This window comes from Cryptomeria japonica, chromosome 5 (genome assembly GCF_030272615.1).
Source record: "Cryptomeria japonica chromosome 5, Sugi_1.0, whole genome shotgun sequence".
Classification (NCBI taxonomy): Eukaryota; Viridiplantae; Streptophyta; class Pinopsida; order Cupressales; family Cupressaceae; genus Cryptomeria; species Cryptomeria japonica.
In genome coordinates, this window is record NC_081409.1 from 362,601,796 (window position 1) to 362,619,062 (window position 17,267).

The 17,267-nt window shown below is 37.9% G+C and overlaps 1 protein-coding gene across 10 annotated transcripts in view; it reads right to left on the reverse strand.

Annotated features, from left to right (window-relative positions):
* LOC131034615 (uncharacterized) overlaps window positions 1-17,267 on the reverse strand; it is a 226,015-nt gene that overhangs the window by 27,030 nt on the left and 181,718 nt on the right. The gene's annotated exons all lie outside the window — the stretch shown is intronic.

Here is a 17,267-nt window from a genome sequence, read left to right on the forward strand (position 1 = left end):
CCGTTTTTTGTGCTTTGGAGTCTAGACGTGGAGTTTACAATGATCTATTTATAAGTATCTTGAGCTTTGGTTTCTTCTTATTTTCGCCTAGGGCTTTGATCATTCAAGGTATGTTTACTTTCAGATTTTAGTTGTTATTTTTACTTTTTTTTTCTGCATCTTTTTGTTCTTGTTTGATCAAATTTGTAGATGAATGATAGTCTTGTTTAAATTCGAGTTTTTATTTGTTCTTCCCAAGTTTTTTATTGCAACTTGTATATTGGTATGTCTTCCCCTCTTGAAAATTCATTTCTACTTGTATTCGGGTTTTTATAATCCGATTACAAGTGAAAATGATAGTATTGTTCTTCCCATATTGTCAAAAGAATTCACAATCTTTTTGCAAAATTACAAGTGTTGAATTTCTCATTTATTTACTTGTATTCGAGATTTCAAAATCCGATTACAAGTAGGTGTTTTTCCCCTCCCCCAAAGTTGTCGAGCTGAAAATGCGTCTTTCCTTGTCACATAAAGTTTGCCATTACTGGTTGGTATCATTCTTTCCATCTTCTCCTTCATGTCAAAATCCCTTTCTCACCATTTCATCCATTCATTTCACTTTCATCCATTTTTCCCATTTGAAGTCTACTTGCAGTCGGAATTTTAAAACCCGATTGCAATTGCGTCTTCACAAGTGTTTTCCTACTTGCAATCAACCTTCCAGAACTGGAAATTGGTCCAAAATACACTCAAAAGCACTTGAAAATGAGTTTTAAAGGTCCAATTACAAGTGCAAACTTGTAGTTACCCATTACACATATGAAGTTGCATGTTTGTCCTCCATAATTGCAAGTCAATGCTCTTGTTTTTCCACACATGTAATGCAGTCTCCAAAACCTGAAATTGAGCTTTGGCCCCACTTTTGCAGTCCCTTTGTCTGACCCATGTCAGTCTTGTTTGCACACACGACCTACCAAATCAATAAATTAAGGCATGGGCCTTATTTTGCAAGCAGATTCCAAGATTGGAGAAAGAACAACAACATGAGGGAGCCACACAAGGAGATGGATAAGTGATATGAATGATTGAGAGTATAGACTGCTTTCAAGATAGAGATAGGCTTCTTACTTCAACCTTGCAAAGAACTTCTCTCCTGAAAAGCCAGTACTACCCCAAGCAAGAAGATAAGATTGAAGTTCATTGGACAAGGACACAAAGATCATTAAGGATGCAAATTCTCGTTCCGGTTCAAGATGTCTTCACCAATCCTAAATACTTCAAGTTCTAGCATCCTGAAGCAGCATGAGGATCATCATAGACAAAGGATGATGTAGTTAGGGTCGTATCTTCGGACACATAGAATAGTTTCAATTGTGTATTTGTAATTTTGTTTTGACAAGTTACATGTAAAAACAAGTTTTGTAATTGCAAGTGTTTTTTTTTCACTTGCATTTTTGTAAAATGTAATTACATGTAAGACAACTACAAGTTCAATTAGATTAGGACTATAGTTGGAATAAGTCATGGTGGTTGAGAGAATTTCTCGAGTTAGTTAGGACTTAGGATCCTCCCACCTTTTTCTCAAGGCTTCTCTCCTATAAATGCTTGAGGGGGTATATTGTAATGAAGATCTTTTGGCAATGCAACAAGACTCTGCCAGTTTGTATGTGCACTCTAAGATTTTGAGCTTAGTTGTAAATCAGATTGCAGTCAATTAAAAGAGGCAATTTGCTTTCAAACTTTGTGTTGATTCAAAGTGTTATGTGATGACATTTTCTGGAGATTGATTGTGAGTTTTGAGGTGTTATACAAGGGGGATTCAAGCTCAATCTTGCAGACTTTGAGCTGCTTATTGCGTTTGGAGTTTTAGATTGGTTTTCAAATTTGACACTATAGAGTTTGAGCTGCTTGTCACGTTTGAAACTATTGTAGGACGTCCAAGCAAAGGGGGTAACTTGTAGACTTTGTGCTACTTTTATTTTCTATGTTTGAACATAAGAGGTGCATCATGTAGTTAAACTTTGAGCTGCTACATATTGTGCTTGGTTACCAAAAAATCATCTAAAAAGGTTGATAGGAGAGTAGATAGTTGAAGACTTTGAGCTCTCTTTCTGTTTTTTCGTCCCGAAGAAGCAACGGAGGACTTTGTGCTTTTATGGAAACTTTGCTTCTTTATTTAGTTTACTCCATTAATCATTTGTGCTTTCAATTGTGATTCTTTTTTAAAAGAAGAGAAAAGAATAAGCGTCTTTTCTGAAAAAAGAGAACAAGACAGAGTTTCACCCAGATTTAGAATAGATTTAGAATAGATTTAGAGTTAGACTTTATTTTTGAATTGTCGAAGTAGAAAGCAAAAGGGGGAGCCTTCCCTAAATAAGGAGAGTATCATACTCACACACTGTGGTTGAAACCACAATTTTGCACATCCCCCAAGTGTACAAAATTTTCAACCAACATGACTTTCTTGAACCTCCTCAACCCAATGGTAACCTCAAATCTAGCACAACAAGCTCCAATAATAACCTACAATAAAAAGCTCCAAAATACAAAAACCCCAAATTGCATCAAATTTCTCTCAAATGACAAACCAATGGCACTCTAATGGCTCTGATATCATGTAAGAATTTGCCTATAGCAACCCAAGATCTAGAGGCCAATGAATAGCACAAACACAAGAGAGACAAAGATAGACAAGAACAAACAGTATTCTCATCAAGATGAAAAAAACGATCAACTATATAATGAACATGAGTCTACATATAAAGGCAAGGCCATAGGGAAATGAGAGCACACAATCATGACATGTGGCCCAATAAGAGCCACATAAGAAGACATGGTGAACATCTTCTTCTCTCATAAGAGCAGCAGCAGCTCTGTTGACGTGTATTTTGTACACAATCATACACAGAATAAAATACCGACAGGCATCTTATCCTCTCTTGAGAAAATAGTCTCTAACTGCTGAAGATCTGCAAAAAGGATCAGTTAGATGGACTCCAAGGTTCTTTTAGTGGGGTCTCCACGTGTGGACAAGCTTTTTAGTGGTATGATGTGATTTGCTGTTTCCTTCAAGGCGTCTTACGGATTCCAAAGGCTCGAAGATTTTACTAATCTAAAGGAACTTTCAAAAAAAAAGGAAAAAGATAGGGCTTAAGAGGTCTAATCTAGCCTAACCCTATGAACGACTTAGCATGAATGAGATTTGGCAAGACTCAACCAACTTCAATTTTGCCATAAGATAACAACTTAATTGAAATTGGTGCGATCTTCTAAGGTAATAATGGTATTCAATGCATCAAAGACCAAGGACACTACTACGAAGGTACATATCCTAGATGCGAAAATGCTTGAAGGTTAAGGACTCAAAATGTTTTCCAGTCGACCACGCAAGGCGTTCCTACAATCAGCAAGAAGCTAGTGGTTTGGATTGCGAATCCTACCAAATATCAAATCTCACACTTAGCCTTCCAAATTAACAAACTACTTTGATTGAGCATAATTCAAGTACATCCAACAACCATGAAGATAACTTATGAAATTTGCAACAAAACACCATAACTTCAATATTTTATTGATTTCCAAGTCATCATATACAACAATTGCTTGAACTTCTCTCTTCAAGACTCAATCTTGCTACAAAATAAAAATTGCTTACAACTCTAATCTCTCAACTCTATTCTCTATTTTTCTATTGACTATTCTATTACAAATGAAATGGAAAATGGGGGTATAAATAGCATCCCCAGTTACAATGAAAGGTCCAGATTGAAAGTAAATCAATGGACAAGATCATGACACTTAAACCCTAATTAGGGTTTGTTACAAATGACCTCCTTTTTACTGAACAATATTAAATACATAGCCAAATATTAAATTTGGCACAAAAATCTAGGAGGTATCAACCAATGAGAAATAAGATGTCATGTCATCTGTAACAACCTTTCATCTAGAATCTTATTCCCTTTCCAATTCTCTTTCTTAGCATATGCAATGAATTTTGTCACGATCCCTTCGATTTCTGTGCTTGGAATCTCGGGAAGATTCTTGATACTCTCTTCTAAGTGGATAACCTGATCAAATGCATCTAGAAGAGCTGTGTCCCAAGTGGGTTCAAGTTCCTTAGTTCTATCAATCAGGAGCATGGTGGCATACATCTGATCATACTGCTCATCTGTAACATCTGCGTCCTTGCGAAAGATGATCTTGATTCTATCTTCAAATTCTTGTAAATCCACATCTGTCTCGACCTCGATCCTTCTGCCAAGAATGGTACGAAGTACCTCAAATACTCTGTCCTGGATCGGATTGATCACCTCCTCAATTTGACCACATCTAACACTGATGTCCTCAAAGAGAACACTCTTTATATGAAGTAAGGTTGACCACTAAAACAAACTGTGAGAATCACCTTCCAAGATCTTCTCTTGTGCTAAAATTCTTCTGGATGTATGTCTTATAACTTTCAAGACAGGGATGACAACGTCCTTGGTATGGGCAAATGCAGCTACTGTTGCCATCAATCTGTGGATTATCTCAAGAACTTGGATAGCCTGATGGGTGATCTTCGACATCCTTGTAACAAACTCAATGGCCACCGTGTGAGATCTATCCATCCAACTACATGTACGCTGGACCATATTCTTGAATCTTTCTGCTTCATTGATTGATTGAAGAGGCAATGCCTGCAATGGTGATCTAACTGGATCCTGACGTCCCAAAGGTTCATTGATGTGACTGAAATATGTCCTCCATGCACCGACCTCTTTCTCAAGCTTTCTATTCTTTTCTACTTCTTCTCTAAACTTATCCTTCAATGCCTCAAATGTGTCGGTGGCATCATCTAAAGTCTGCTCTGCTGTGGACGGTCCTAACTCAATAGTCTGTATATGATAGTCCTCTGCTAGGATCTCATCCTCATATTTGTCTGCTGTCGGTGTAGCTATCTGCAGTTTTCTAGATCCAGTCTCATCTCGAACCATCTTGGACATCTTTGTAGCCTTCTTTTTCTCTGTTGTCATATGTGAGCGTCCAACAAGGCTCTCTAAATCAATTGCACTGTCCTCGTCCTCAATTACGATCACCTTAGTCAATCTTTCCTTCAACCAATCTGGGATATTTGATCTCGTCTCTTGAACTTGAATCTCTTTATGTACTATTTCTTCTTGTCTGGGAGGAGATGTTACTTCATTATCATTATCTAAATCATAGTCTTGGAGAGATCCATCGGATGAAACATGCTGTGCCTGTTCCTCTTCCTGTCTATCATTCTGTACCATTGATTCCATGGATTCTTCCACTCGAATCGTTCTATCCTCTGGCCTGGAAGAAGTACCTGGTGTTTGATCTTTGTTGGCACCTTGCTTTTTCTTGGAAGGCTCTTTCTTTTCTAATCTTTCCTTTCTCTTTGAACCTCTCGAATGGAGATTGCCCTCACTGGCACATCGAAGGTTACCTTCACCTGAATTCCTAGGATTAGGATTGCCTTCACTAACACTGGCTCCACCTTCGGCTGGCTTTTCTTCCAAAGTAAAAGACATGGCTATGCCTTGTTCTCTCAACTTCTGATGTTGAACGTCTACCCATCTGCGAGTACAAGACAAGACTGGTGCCATCAATTCATCTAAATCCACGGCCTCGGGCTCATTCCAATTCAAACTTATTGTTTTGCTTTCTCTATCATATGAAGATTGGATGTGCCTGCCGTTGTCCTGAGCTTGGTCGGCCACTCTGTAAATCTTACATTTCCTGATGAAATCCAAAGGCAATCTAGAATGTATCTTTCGTTTCACTTCGAGATCATCTAGGAGATTCATCATAAAATCTTCAATCTGGTACTCATGTCTAAATCTTCTACCGACTGTCTCCTCTAAATGTCCATGTGGATCAAAACTATTCCTCCAAGCAAAAGATGAAAAAGGATACAAGGCTAACTCCCTCTCTGCGTCATCCATGGCTAAGACATTGGGACATACCTCAACTGAATTACCCAAAATAATAGGTACCTGAACTCCATTCTGATGTCTGTGTCTGAATGCCTTCACATATGCTGCCAACTGCCTTGTTACTTCAAGTAACACAATCCTGTCTGTCGGGTATCTCGGCAACATGTATGGAGGTAAAGGACATCCATACACTCTAATGTAAGTGAACTTGGGAAACTGAATGAACCAAGCACCGTACCTCTTGATTAACTCCTGAGCATCCTGAGATAATCTGTTGTGAATCCCTCCTTGCAACGTCCTTGTGATGTTCATCGTGAAAGTATCATTGATTAACTTGTAGTTCTTCCCTGGTGGATGATGCAAGTAGGTATAGGATTCACAAACTCTGACCTCGCCGGGTCCTCTACCAATCACTCCTCTGTGAGGTAGTCCTGCGTACTCAACGCTCCTGATTAAGGCATAGATGACGTATGAACTCATGTGGAAGGACTTAGTAGCCCTGAGTCTTCTCAACTGTACGTCTAAGCAATGGCTAATTATCCTAGCCCAATGTATTGTACCCTTTCCTTGAACAATCACCTGGATGAAATAAAACATCCATTTCTCAAAATAGAAGGCATGAGGTGCTCCTGTAACTCTGTTGAGCATGGTGATCAAATCTCTGTACTCCTCTTGGAAATCGATCCTGTGTGGTGTGTTCGGTACTTTGCTCAGACGGGGACGACTCTTAAGTAGCCAGTTCTTGTTGATTATGCTTAGGCAAGCATCTGGATCATCATCGTACACTGATCTGGCTCCTTCAATGCTCTTGTATATCATGTCCCTGTGCTCTGGAAGATGGAAGGCTTCACTTATGGCTTCCTCTGAAAGGTACGCCAAAGTGTTTCCCTCATTGGACACAATTGTCCTGGACTGTGGATTGTAATGACGGGCACACTCGATCATCAACTCGTGACACTGAATGGCTGGAGGAAAACCGGCCGCCTTAATGATGCCACTTTCTATTATTCTCCGGGCTACAGGTGATGGCTTGCCGATGTAAGGGACCTCTCGGAACTTCTTCGTGCTAAAGTTCCCCAAGTTTGTATCTCCAATGTTGCTCCACTTGGACACGATCTTGGTCTCCACTTCTTCGGTCTTCTGATCTTCTTTCATGAGAGCCGAGCGACTGGTGGATGCTCCCACCTTTGGGGTCGCCATACCTACACAACATTTCATTATAAGAAATAGATTTTGCAATAAATAACGTAGATAAGAGAGATAAATTTTAGGAAACCTCATGATAAGTCTCTAGAGATATCATTTCCTAAAATACAACGACTGAGCCAAGAGAAATTCAAGATTCAAAATTTCAAAATTTGAAATATGACGATAAAGGAATAAAACAATAACAATAAAATCGCCATACCTCGATAGAGAGCTAACTCTAGAATGCAAAAAACAAAATTTGCCTAGGCAAAATTGAGGTATAAAGATAGTCTTCAATATGATCTCCTCAACATTGACTTCGCCACCTCTGGATAGAATGTGATCTTCACTTATTGCCTTGGACGTGGTCTCAAATGGATCTTCAAGTTCGCACAAATAAATCTCCAAGTCTTTAGCAAATTCGTCTTAGGCGTGGTCTTGGATGGATCTTCAAATTCGCTTTTGGTGTATCCTCAAGCTCGCACCACCTTGGGAATGTCTACGCCACCTTTGGTTTGCAATCGCACCACCTTGGGAATGTCTTCGCCACCTTGGATAAATGAAACTCGCACTATATTCGCCTCTTGTCAACTCGCATGAAGGAAGGTAAAATAATGATGTAGAAATGATAACTTCTACCCCCCTTATATAGCGCTTGCATCCTTTACCCCTTAGGCCGACTTAATAAAAATAAAACCATTTTTTAAATGATTTGCAATGACATAACAAGGCCGACCTCCATATATGAGCGCTCAAATCGATTTTTTATTAATTAAATAATTAACTATTAATGCCTTGCGTTTTTAAATTGCAAATTTCGATTTTTAAATAAGGCAAAAATAATTAATAAATGTTAACGCCATATTAAATGCCAATAAAAAAAATGGATTTTCAATTTTTTAAATTGATTTAGCATTTAAAGAAAATTTGAATTGTTTAATTTGGCGCCACAAAATATGAAAATAAAGGGACGTACCTCATCGCTCTGGTCCCTTGAAGAGGGACAGGAGCGATCCATGATTCTTGGCATGATTCTTGCGTTTTCAACATTCAATCCCTTCATTTCCACATCCCAAATCGATCATCTGGTGGTCCTTCTAACTTGGATCTCTTTTTTGTGCGAGCAAATGCATTTCATGATCATTATCGCCCTGGTCCCTTGGAGAGGGACAGGAGCGATCTCCATGTTTTTGCTTGAAATTCTTCATTTTGGTACGATCCTTTCCTTGCATCATCTTTTAAGTGTCATTTAAAACCCTGTGCGTCCTTGATTTTCAAAGAATATCATGCGCTTTGTCTAACATCGCCCTTGTCCCTTGGAGAGGGACAGGAGCGATCTCCATGTCTTTATGTCCATCTTGTATCTTTGACCTTCGAACTTATCAACGCTTGTGTCCTTTGCGCACGTCCCACTCGCTTTTGCAAGGTACCTTCGATGTTATAAGGATCATCGCCCTTGTCCCTTGGAGAGGGACAGGAGCGATCCACATTTCTCCTTGGTCTTGGCGATTTTTAAACTTCGATCTCCTTTGCAATGTCTCCCCGACGATGTCCTTCGCATTTCCTATCCTTATTTCGCCTTGATCTTTGAAGGAACGGGAGTGTTTTAATAGCATCGCCTTGGTTCTTGTCCAAAGGACAGGAGCGATGGGAGACTTTTACCTTGATTAGCAATGTTTGGACGTTTAAAACTCTTGCAAATTGTCTTCAAACGATGTCCTGGAGCATATGTAACCTTGTGTATCTTTGTCTTTACGTAAATCTTGCATGGATTAATCTAATATATCAATATCGCTCTAGTCCCTTCCTGAGGGACAGGAGCGAAGTTCATCATAACATGCTTGTTCTTGTTTGTACCAACTTGCAATTATCTTCATTGCGTGGAATGATGTCCTTTCGACTCTTTTGGTAACTTGAAACTTGTTTGCCTTTTGAAATCTACGCCATTATGTAGATATCGCTCTGGTCCCTTCCCAAGGGACAGGAGCGATCTAGGTCTTTAGAGTGCAAATCCTTCCATGTGATGACCTTTGCAACGTTGCGCTTGATGGAAATGCCTTGAGATGTCTTCGCCACCCTTCGTCTTGACTTGGATCGGCCTTGAACCTTGGAGGGACGACCTTGAACTTTGGAGGGACGTATCATCACCATTGTATCGCTCTGGTCCCTTGGAGAGGGACAGCAGCGATCCTGCCTTTGTGGCCTTCATCTTACTTTGCCAGGTTCTAAGTTTATATTCAACGGATTCGTCCTTCTTTACTCGATCCGTCCATGCCTTGACATTGTTTGTAATTTTGCAAAAAAGGCAATTATATCAAAAATCGCTCTGGTCCTTTCCTGAGGGACAGGAGCGAACTAGGCATTTAATGCTGGTATGGACGTCCCAAAAATCTTCAATTCATATTCAATGTGCTCATCTCATGTTTTCCCTTGTTTTTGAACGTAAACTTGCCCCGACCCTTGTCTGGATTTTGCAAAATGAAGGAAATCGCTCTGGTCCCTGGGAGAGGGACGAGAGCTACAAGGTACCTCGCCCTGGTCCCTTGGAGAAGGACAGGAGCGATTTAGTCAATATAGGTCATTTTCCTTCGTTTTTGCATCTCAAATTATATTCATTTGGCAAGGCATCTTCCTTCGGGCGTCCTCAAATTGTTAAGTTATCAAAATCTTGCAAGGACAAAACGAAATTTGAATCGTAGCTCCGGTCCTTCACTGAGGGACAGGAGCGATTTTCTTCCTGGAGGCCTTTCTGTGCTCATGAAAATCTTCAATTTATATTCAATGGAAAGATCTTGTCGTTCTCTATCACTTCAAACGTAAAATTTGTCTGGACTCTGCAAGGATGATGAGATATTTGAAATTGAGCTCCCGTCCTTCACTGAGGGACAGGAGCGATTTTGCTCCTACAGGCCAAAATAACAAGATTTTTCACATTTTAACACTTCACAAGGCGAAAACAAATCAATTCCAATGCCCAGGATCAAACTTCAAAAAAGTCAAAATTTGGTCAAAATATTCAGTCAGACAAAAATTCATATTGACGGTCATCATTTAGACAAGTTTAAGCTCTGTATGAACATTCCAATTGAAAATTAGACCATTTTGGCGAATTCATTGCATTCAAAATTTGCATTCTAGAAAAGAAGCTCAAAAGCTCTCAAAAATGACTGGATTTTGGCTTGAAAAGGCAAAATTTAAAACCCTAAGGCTTGGCCCTAAATCCAGACGACTAACTGACTAACAAAACCCTAAAAAAGCAAAGCGAAAACGAGCAAAACGAGCAAAAAACATGGGTCCCCATTTGCAATGGGGCGATGTGTGAAAACGGTCACAACAAGCTCATGGATGTTGTCACTAATCATCTGAGCCCAATCTAACATGAGCTTGCCCCCAAAGATCTCCTCTGCATAGTAGAACATCCGGGTAATCCCATGACACAATGTCATGTCCCCTCCATGATCGTTATGTGTATCCTAAATAAATCAATTATTATTATTAATTAATATAATAATTACCAATGAATGATTATTTGAAATTTATTCACTTATTAAATATTACTATTTAATTAATATTTATTACTAATAATATTTTTGAAATTACCAAATAAAATAAAATAAATATTATATTACATATTCTCAAACACAATTTATATATTTAAAATAATAAAGATATAATATACATATATAAATAACATTGAACGAGCTGGCAAATAAGGAATAGCAATGAAAGAGATATCAAATAGAAATTGTACTGGTGAATGTCTTGACTACTACTGCTCATCAAGTGAATTATGTAAAAAGGGTAAAATTACTATAATGCCTTATTATCTCTTTTAAGGTCCGAGGGTTGTTATGATTAAGCAAATCTTTCACTATTCCCAAAAGTCACGATTATGATGATGGCGGACTCTTAATTGACTAAAGAGTCACAACTCTTAACAGGGGGCATATGGAAGTTATATAAGGTCCAGGGGATAGAAAAGAAAGGGGAATAAGTACGATCTGAATAGAAGGAAGAAAACTCATAAGCATCAAATTATTTCATCAGCAATTCCCATTGAATCGATCTATATCAGTCGGACATCGGACACGTTCTTGTGAGCATTAAACAAGGACCCGACATCACAACACACTACGGGTAATATCTATTTCACCATACTAACTTCGTAGCCATATAATCTTTGATTTGAAGTGATTATTCTATTTGTGACTACCACAAATCAGGTCAGGACATAACCAATATTAAGTTACACGCAGTAACATTCTTGTTCTTGGTGATATGCATAGGAATGTCTTTAATATGAATGCTTACTTTATGAAGCTTGAATAATGTTAATGAAGAATTAAATAGTAATATTAATTTAGCTTGCAATAAGTATGACAGTCATCTTTAATATATAGTGGCAGATCAGATCTGACCTATGTCAGATCTGTTTGCCTTTACAACCACCAATATACTAAGTACTAACAACTTATGTTTTTAGGTAGTGGTGGTATTAGTGAATTATACCAAAGATAATTAACCAATGTATTAATAATTGGTAATTTGTAAATACGTAACTAATAAATATATAAATGATTTATAATATAATATAATGTATTTATTTGTTTTTATCAGAATAAAGACTATATATATATAATGTCTTAACCAGACAAATAAAAATATTAGATTATAAATCAGAAAGATCTCACAAAATAATAAACAATAAAGAATATGTTGGGAATTAAGATGTTCCAAAGAGGGCAGCCTAAATCAAATTAATAGGATGAGCCCCAAGACAGTGTATAAAATATATAGTATAATATTATCTGAACATAAATTATTTATAATTTGAATAAACAATAAATCTTAGATTATAAATCAAATTAAATTTAATATCAGGAAGAAGATTAAGTAATCACTGATTGGTTTCATGTTAAGATGGTTTGTCTGCTAATCAATGTAGTTTAAGTCATAAGTATGTTGAGATGGGTTAATTATGAATAAAACAGTCCTAAACCTAGTAGGGGACATTACACACAACTGAGGAGGGTGACCATATCCCCATACTCTTCGTTGAACTCACTATTGTAGATCTTTTTGAGGATCTTGGAGCTATGGGGCCTCTTCTCCCTAAACCAATTATCATTCATTTTATTTTTGCACTTGGATGGGTTTTGGTCATATAATGCTTGGACCTCATCCATATGCACAACTATCGCATCCTGATGGACAAGGATGCCAAAGACCTTTGTGACGGCTTGGGGAATAAAATCAGCTATCACCATCTCGTTGACGAAGATCACCCTTTCTGATGGTTTGTAGTGCCTAGCGCACTCCATGATCAATTCATAGTTTTGGATAGCTTGCAAAAAACCAGCAACTTTTGCTATCCCACTTTGTACCATCATTTGTGCCCTCCAGGTTCAATTTGGGCCATACATCCTATCCTTGAATTGGATGTCGATGTGCCTAAAATCTATATCCCCAACATTCTCCCGTTTACTCAAAATTTTAGAGTCCCGCAACACTCCTTGGTACTTGTACTCCATTTTATCTAGCTTGCGGGGATTCTTTGCTTTAGACGTCTAGGATGTACTTGGTGCTTCAAGCGCCTTGGAAGAGCTAGTTACCTTAGGAGGCATTTATTCTACGCACTAGGACATACAAATTATGATGGATTTTTCGATGAATAAAAACAGGGGGACAACTTTGCCAAAGACAACATTAGCATAGAAGTGTTAGCACAATGACGAAAGCAATTCAATTTAAAGCATACAAATGCAAAGAGGTAGTTTTCAGCATTTAATTGATAGTTTCCACAAGCGGCCATTACCAATTTTTGGCTTTGGGTACATTTGAGGACTCCAGAAAAATTTCTGACACAATGTTTGATATGCATTTTATCACTCAAAACCAATTTTGACAAAACCTGGGGAAAATTTCAGAGTTGGCAAGTTTTGTAGGGATAAGATTTGGTTTCACTTTTTGTTGTTCCAATCCCAAATTTGTGTCAACGAGGTAATTTCTGTAGTTTTGTTTTCAGCCTGGGTGATTGTGTTTGTGTTTAACCTAAGGTTTAACCTAGGTTAATTTTGAATAAGTTTTAACAGATGCAAAACCATATGTGTTGTTTTTTTAACCTAGGGTTTGATAGTGACATTTCATTATCAATTTAAACAAAAACTGTATTTGCTTTGCCATAGGCCAGAACAACACACTTGGAAGGATTAATGTGTTTTGTTTGCTGATTTTGTTCTCCCTCCAAAAAACGTGATATTTGCTAAGACATCCTCTTCTCTCTATTGAGTTTTGCTTGGGTGGAAAGCATGATTTTATTTGGAGGACTTTGAATAAGCTTCAACTTCTGAAAACCTTTTCTGTTTATGCAACGCCTTTGCAATGGCGTGATCCCGTCCTAAAAACATTTTCTTTTTTGTTTGGCAACTCCCTTGTGTGATTCTGACCTCTTACTTTCCTACGTTTTGTGAATGGGCTCTTCTCTTTTGCAATGATGTTGGTAAAAAACCTCTTTTCTCTACAATGTTGTTGATTCTACAACTCGCCTTTGCGTCTTTCCTCACAAACGCCCTTCTGCTGCGATTTTTCTGTAATTTCTTCCTTCTTGGGTTTTTGAATGGGCTCTTCCTTCCTTGTGTTCTTAAATGGGCTCTTCCTTCTTTAGCAACGGCTCTAAATGAAGGGCACGATTTTTGTATGATTATCAGACACCACATTTGGTTCACATGTTTTTTTAAAATTTTGATTTCTAAAAGCTTTAAGGCAGAACTTCGGGCCTACCTTAGGTATTTTCATCGGCAAAAGCAAGAGCGCAGGATATAACACTTAATTTGGATGCACTGGTAAATGTCGAGTTTAGCTTATACGACTTGTAAAATATTGATCTTCAGTATTTAAAAGGGGGAGCTCAGGTTTATGTCGACCTAGAAGGGTCAAAAAAAGAAACAATGCTTTAAGTTGCTTTGCTTGCCAAGACTGAAATCTGGCCTATCAACTTATGCTTTCAAATTTTTTATCACTTAGCACAAATTTTGGGTATTTCCTCGGCATTTGCAAGGGCATGAGAAGGTTGAAAAACAAATGTTCACTTTACTTTTGTTAAACGCAGAACTTTATTTTGCGCTTTTTCAATTTAAGTGTCTTAAAACTCATTTCGGTGTTTTCATCAATCTAGGAAGGTTGAAAGACATAATGACTTAAGTCATTTTGCTAAAGCCGAGCTTAGCTTGTGCTTTAAACTTTTGACTTTTGATCGCTTAATATAGAGTTCGTGGTTAATATCAGCAAAAGCAAAGGCGAAAACAAACAAAAACATTTTACTCCACTTAAGCATTAAATGCCAAACTTTTTGTCTTACATTTTAAACATTTGCTTCTCAAAATGTTTCAAACACCATCCAAAGTTTATTTTGGCCTTTTCAAACATTTTGGCAATAAACACTTTCATCATTCGGCTTCCTTTTTATCGAATTTTGGAGTCATGTTTCAAATGTTAGCTTTTTTAAACGCTCTAAGGCAATGACTTGGGTACTATCTTGGCACTTTAAGGCTCTTTCCCTGTGGTGACATTCAAATTTCCAGGTTGAGGTCTACAAGCATGCCTTTGTCTGGCTCCAATCACATTTCAGATTTCAGCTCTCTCTCTCTCTCTCTCTCTCTCTCTCTCTCTCTCTCTCTCTCTCTCTCTCTCTCTCTCTCTCTCTCTCTCTCTCTCTCTCTCTCTCTCTCTCTCTCTCTCTACTAAACAAACAAAATTATTGCAAGACCTCGACGAGGCAAACAAAGGGAGGGGGGTCCCTGTCGAAGAAGGGGAGTGTGTACTACCCCCATGCCTCCAAGTGTGTAACGTGTCATTCAACGGCAAGCAACTTGTAGCATCTCCCTTTGCAATGTGGGTAAAGCTTCTTCAATGCAAAACTGAAACTCTTAAGCTTCTTGTTTTTGTCTTCAACAACATGGGTGTATGATTGATAACAAAGAACAAAACTTTATTTTTTTGTTTCCCTACTTTCTTCTTAGTGCATGTTGTGGTGATGAAAGACAACATTAATTCTTTATTTTGTGCTAGGACACCCAAGACCTAGAGACTTGAAATTAAATTTCTTGGGATTAAAGTTTTAACTCTATAAAACTCCCTAAAACTTGTTCTAGAAAGCTTATTAAACTAAAAGTGCAAAAATAAGCTAATAGGATGTAAGATGCCCAGTTGCCTAAAAGTTGACTCATTGATCAACTTTAAGTCTTTTTTGGCTTCAAGTTTCAGTTCTTTCTCTAGGAGTAGACGAGATCTTACAATTTGCCATCCTAAATTTGTCTAGCAAACTCCTAGCATATTTAGACTAAGAAATGAAAATACCACCACCTGTCTGCCAAACCTCTAAACCAAGGCAATAATGTAGGAGGCCTAAGTCTGTCATGTTAAAAGTCTTACTCAAATTCCATTTGATTTGCTCAATCAAATGTGCCCCACAATCTATTATGATGATATCATCTACATAAATGTCTAGAAGGATGATGTCATTGCCTACTCTTTCGACATACAAATTAGGATTTGGAGGACTTCTCTCAAACCCCTATTTATACAAGTACTTGTCAATCCTTTTGTGCTATTTTTGGGTGTTTGCTTCAAAAAATAAAGAGCCTTTGTCAAGACTCAAAATACATACCTAACGTTCTTTTCTTGCAACCTGAAATCCCTAAGGTTGAGTCATTACACTTCTTCTTCCAAGTCTCCATTGAGAAAGGCACTCTTCACATCCATTTGATGGACTTTCTAGCCAAACTATGCTGCCATGTCTAGAAGCAAACGAATAGTGCTCATCTTTGTTGTAGGAGCAAAGGTCTCCTCATAATCAATACCTTCTCTTTATGAGAATCCTTTAGCCACCAACCATGCTTTATACTTGTCAACTATACCATAAGCTTTGTACTTCACTTTGTATACCCATTTGCAGCCAATGGGTTTCTTCTTTGGAGGAAAATCTGAAAGAATCCAAGTCTTATTCTTCATAAGAATTGATGTTTGGTTTCCATGACATTTTTCCATTCTGGTTTACCATTCACCTTTGCAAAATCCTAGGGCTCATAAACACTTTGAATGTTAGTCATAGACCAAAATTAATTGTGGTCTGATTGTTCTTGCCTCTAGATGATCTACCCTCGAGCATTTCATCATCTCAAACATCACCAAAAATTATTTCCCACAAGTTCATCTCTTTGATGAAACCCCTTCATTCAAATCAACATGGTCAACATGACTTGGGCTCCCTAATAATATATCATCTAAATGCTGATGTAGGTTCTCTTGGAGAAAATCTTCTACTATATGTACCGGTATCTATCTAAGAGATCCTACATGTTCAAACATTAGATTCCCCTGTTCTAAGTGTAGCTAATGGAAGTTGGACATCTAATTGTTTAGCTTTCAAAGAGTGATCTATAGAACTCTTGATGTCACTTCCTCAATCACCACATCCTTGCTATCAAACGATTAGTGTCCACATCAATCAACCTATAGGCTTTATGATTCTCATTGTACCCTGTGATCATCAACTTGACTCTTGAGTCAACCTAGGTTCTCTTGGCATCTAGAATCTAGACATACACAGTAGAATCGAAAACCTTAAGGTGGCTAACGCTTGGTTTCCTCCTAGACCAAGCTTCCCCTAGGGTCTTCTCCTTCACTTCCTGTGTCACAAACTTGTTGAGAAGGTATACTACAACCCAAATTGCCTTTGCCCAAAACTTCTAACACTACAATTCTCCAACATACACCACGCCATCTCTGTTATGGTATAGTTTCTGCTCTCAACTACACCATTTTATTGAGGGGTATACAATGTGATGAGTTGGCCTTTGATACCGTGTTTCGCATAGAAGTCTATGAATTCTTTGGAACATAATTCACCCCTATTATCTGACCAAAAGTAATTCTTGGACAACCCAACTCTTTTCCTACTAAGGACTTGAATTTCTAAAATTTATTTAACACATCTAATTTTCCTTTTAGGAAAAGCAACCACATTTTCCTACTATAATCATCGACAAACAAAATAAAATACCTGGCACTAGTGACCAATGCAGTATTCATTGGTCCACATACATTTACATGAACCAACTGAAAGACCCTCTGTGCTCTCCAAGCCTATTCTTTTGAAAA